At 49.7% G+C, this 4,691-nt stretch overlaps 2 non-coding genes across 2 annotated transcripts; one reads left to right on the top strand and one right to left on the bottom strand.

Moving 5' to 3' along the window:
- Positions 1-2,062: 2,062 nt before the first annotated feature.
- On the bottom strand, positions 2,063-2,135 carry TRNAV-AAC (transfer RNA valine (anticodon AAC)). Its single transcript has one exon. It is a non-coding gene; the product is annotated as a tRNA-Val (tRNA).
- Positions 2,136-3,576: 1,441 nt separating this feature from the next.
- Positions 3,577-3,649, top strand: TRNAK-UUU (transfer RNA lysine (anticodon UUU)). The gene has a single exon. It is a non-coding gene; the product is annotated as a tRNA-Lys (tRNA).
- The last annotated feature ends 1,042 nt before the right edge of the window (positions 3,650-4,691 follow it).

The raw sequence follows: 4,691 nt of genomic DNA on the forward strand, positions 1-4,691 counted from the left end.
GGGGAGACTTCAAAGAGTGGCTTTGAAATGCACAAGGTCCCCTTTCAGTTCCATCCTGTCTGCCAGAGTCCCAGTAGTGGGTTTGGCAGTCCATTGTGTGAGGGCAGGCCACTATCCTTTCACATGTGGCAGGCCCTCCACCCTCCCAGCCCAGGAAGACCCATTCAGTATGCAAATGTGTGCATGTGTGACTGAGCATCCTGTGTCTGGGGTTGTCTGTGTGAAATGCACAAGGGAGTTAACTAACCCAGCCAGGTGTGGATTGTAAGGCACAGAAGGATTTAAGTGTAGAGGAATGCTCACTTTCTAAAAGTGCCATTTCTAGAATAGTAATGTTAAATTCAACTTCACCAATAAGCAGGATTTGCAATCACCATTCTGGCCATACTAAATATGACCTGGCTACTCCTTTCAGATCAGGATCTACCACTCAAACAGTATGTGAGGGTAGCCCTAATGCTATCCTACGAAAGAAGCAGGCCTCACATCAGTGTAAAACAAATTTAGGAGTTGTACACTACCAGGATATATAGAACATACAGATCCTGCCTTTTACCTACATAGCACCCTGCCCTACGGTCTACCTAGGGCCTACCTTAGGGGTGACTTGTTTGTAGAAAAAGGGGAGTTTAAGGCTTGTCAATTACTTTTAAATGCCAAGTCGAAGTGGCAGTGAAATTGCACACACAGGCCTTGGAGTAGCAGGCCTGAGACATGGTTAGGGGGCTACTTATATGGGTGGCACAACCAGCGCTGCAGGCCCACTAGTAGCATTTAATTTACAGACCCTGGGCACATGAAGTGCACTTTGCTAGGGACTTACAATACAATATGCCAATTGGGTATGAGCCAATGTCACCATGTTTAAGGGAGAGAGCATTTGCACTTTAGCACGGATTAGCAGTGGTAAAGTGTGCAGAGTCCTAAAGCCAGCAAAAAGGAGGTCAGAAAAAGAGAAAGAGGAAGGCAAAAAGTTTGGGGATGACCGTGCAGAAAGGTCATTTCCAACAGAGGCGCTATAAAACAAATGGAATACATGTGAGCGATGGGGCTATGGAGTGATGAGAGGCACTGTTAGAGGGTGATGGTAGGGTGATGGTGAAGGGATAACTAAAGAGCACCAATAAAGATTGCCATATTCTGGTGCACCTAAGTCATCATTTACTGTGCTTTATAATACAATAAAAGTGAACACATGGTGAAAAATGTGCTGTAGAATGCACAGTTTTTGCTATGTGTTCCCAAATTTTCCTGATGGGGTGAAATGCCCCAAACACCATTGCAGAGGTCAGGCTTGCTCACTCTGCACCCTATGGGGGCTGGTCTGGCAAAATTTGCCAGGGCTGCTTTGGGTTCCTAGTCCGACCCTGCGCTCTCTGGGTGTAACGTGCTCCATTTCTTTACGTCCATATGTCTCTTCTGTGCCTGAGTCTCTCAGTTTCTTGCACTCTCTTAATTCACTCTCAGTGCATTTCACTCTCTCACACTCTCTTAACTCACTGCCACTGCCTGAGTCTCTCAAACTCTCTTAACTCATTCCCAGTGTCTCTGTCTCTCAGTCTATTAACTCACTCCCACTGCCCAGGACTCTCAGTATTTCACTCTCTTAATTCACTCCCAGTTCCTGAGTCTCTCACTACTAACTTCCAGTGATCGTGTCTCTCTCTCACCCTCTTTTAAATCACTCCCAATGCCTGAGTCTCTCCCTCTCTTAACTCACTCCCAGCGCCTGACTTTCCCCGATGGTCACTCAGTTGTGGTCACTTTTGCTTTATGATTCTATGCTCAGAGTCTGGACATTTCCTGCCTGTGTTTGTGTAAAGACTGGTGCCTGCCTGTGACAGTGCCTGCAGCATGTGCAGTGCCTGTGAGTGATGGAAGCAGCTGTCCTGCTGTCTGACTGTAAAGGGACAGAGCCCGATGTCAGTCAGTCCTTGATGCAGCTGAATGTATAAAGAGATTGTAAATAGAAATGATGTTATATGTGGGTCCTGTGGAGTCCTAGAGCGCATTAGAACAATAAAAGGAACAGCTGTTGTGAGTTAGTGCAGAAAATAAAAAGTGTTTCCGCCCGGTCTCGAACCGGGGACCTTTCGCGTGTTAGGCGAACGTGATAACCACTACACTACGGAAACCCACATGGAGCACCTTGAGGCAGCTTCAGCTCTGATACGTGGCTGGAAGTAAATGCAGTGCATACCCAGGAGGGCTCTCAGTGCATACAACTGAATGCTACACAGATAGGCCTCTGACTGATCACTCAGCAGTGACTGATGCACAGATAAGAGGTCTCATGGAAGGGATCTCTCACTGATCACCCAGCAGTGACTGATGCACATATAGGTCTCAGGGAAGGGATCTCTCACTGATCACTCAGCAGTGCACAGATAGGTCTCAGGGAAGGGATCTCTCACTGATCACTCAGAAGTGACTGATTTACAGATACGAGGTCTCAGGGAAGGGATCTCTCACTGATCACTCAGCAGTGACTGATGCACAGATAAGAGGTCTCATGGAAGGGATCTCTCACTGATCACTCAGCAGTGACTGATGCACATATAGGTCTCAGGGAAGGGATCTCTCACTGATCACTCAGCAGTGACTGATGCACAGATAAGAGGTCTCAGGGAAGGGATCTCTCACTGATCACTCAGCAGTGACTGATGCACAGATATGAGGTCTCAGGGAAGGGATCTCTCACTGATCACTCAGCAGTGACTGATGCACAGATATGAGGTCTCAGGAAGGGATCTCTCACTGAGCTCCATCACTAACCAGTGTCTGCACTGCTGAGAGGTCTTCGCTCTGCACACTCACAAGTAGATTCTGTATAAACCATTTGTGACTGGTGAACTGGAATGTGCAGGGATCAAGGCTTCCTGTCGGGCGTGAGAACAATGCAATCCTGTATCACGAAGTCCCACAGTAGAGACATCAGTCTTCCCCTCACAGCTGTGACATGCTCACTGCTTCACTCTCACACGTCTCTGTGCCAGTCTCACACTCCCTCACACTCTCCACGGGGGTCTCACTCTGATGCCCACGGCAGTCACTCGGGTCTCTTCTCTCACTTGCACTGTTGGGACATCCCAGCCGCGTTTCCAGCATCAGATTGTTTCCTGTGAGGGTGAAAGGTCGCACAGTCGAGTCAAGGTGGCTTTTTAAATCCATCTGGGGCTGAAGCCCCCCGGTTTGTTCTTTCTCTGCGCTGATTCCCACACAATGTATGTGATGTGCTGCGATGACGTCACCATTGCGTCACATGTAAGTGCTCCAACGTCTAGTGATGTGGTTAATATGCAAATGAGTGGTTGTAAGACTTGAGAACCGCCCGAGCTCCCACAAGAGAGGCCACGTGTGGAATGAGATCGGTGGGGCGCCAGCAGCTGTTAAAGTGGGATTCTAGGCGCTGGCTTCAGTGAGGCTGACTCTGGCTGTGCGTGTTGTGATTGGATGACAGCTCAGGTGCACCCAGGGGTAGGAGGTGGACCCCAGATATGAATAAAACGGGAGCACCATGTCTGCTTACATAGGTACAGAAAGAGGGGAGGGGGGGCCCACATCAGTAAGTATGGAGCCCGGATAGCTCAGTCGGTAGAGCATCAGACTTTTAATCTGAGGGTCTAGGGTTCAAGTCCCTATTCGGGCGAAACTGTGATTTTTTTATTTTCTAACATTTACCTGTTATTAAACAGTATTAAAATGATTGATGATTTTTTCCTGCTTTTCACTCTTTCATCTCTCTCTAACATTTCCTCTGTTATCACTCTGGTTTCTTAAACCCAGCAGCGCCCCCTGCTGACATTATAGCAGTTTTCAGTGACGTTTCATAGTCAGACACTGGTTTGTGCCACGTGGCCCTTCCTTGCCTCCACTAACCACGGTGAGAGAGTGAGTCTGGTGCAGCCACAAGCACAGCACCAGATTACCCCCCACAGACCCCTCAGAGTTACTCACAAACCACAGACCGCTTCCCCAGGAGACACAAGCACAGCACCAGATTACCCCCCACAGACGCCCTCAGAGTTACTCACAAACCACAGACCGCTTCCCCGGGAGACACAAGCACAGCTCCAGATTACCCCCCACAGACCCCTCAGAGTTACTCACAAACCACAGACCGCTTCCCCAGGACACACAAGCACAGCACCAGATTACCCCCCACAGACCCCTCAGAGTTACTCACAAACCACAGACCGCTTCCCCGGGAGACACAAGCACAGCACCAGATTACCCCCCACAGACCCCCTCAAAGTTACTCACAAACCACAGACCGCTTCCCCAGGAGACACAAGCACAGCACCAGATTACCCCCCACAGACGCCCTCAGAGTTACTCACAAACCACAGACCGCTTCCCCAGGAGACACAAGTACAGCACCAGATTACCCCCCACAGACGCCCCCAGAGTTACTCACAAACCACAGACCGCTTCCCCAGGAGACACAAGCACATCACCAGATTACCCCCCACAGACCCCTCAGAGTTACTCACAAACCACAGACCGCTTCCCCAGGAGACACAAGCACAGCACCAGATTACCCCCCACAGACGCCCTCAGAGTTACTCACAAACCACAGACCGCTTCCCCAGGAGACACAAGCACAGCACCAGATTACCCCCCACAGACGCCCTCAGAGTTATTCACAAACCACAGACCGCTTCCCCGGCCGCACAGATGCGGCTCTGAGC

Source organism: Pleurodeles waltl, unplaced genomic scaffold (assembly GCF_031143425.1).
Source record: "Pleurodeles waltl isolate 20211129_DDA unplaced genomic scaffold, aPleWal1.hap1.20221129 scaffold_67, whole genome shotgun sequence".
NCBI classification, from domain to species: domain Eukaryota; kingdom Metazoa; phylum Chordata; class Amphibia; order Caudata; family Salamandridae; genus Pleurodeles; species Pleurodeles waltl.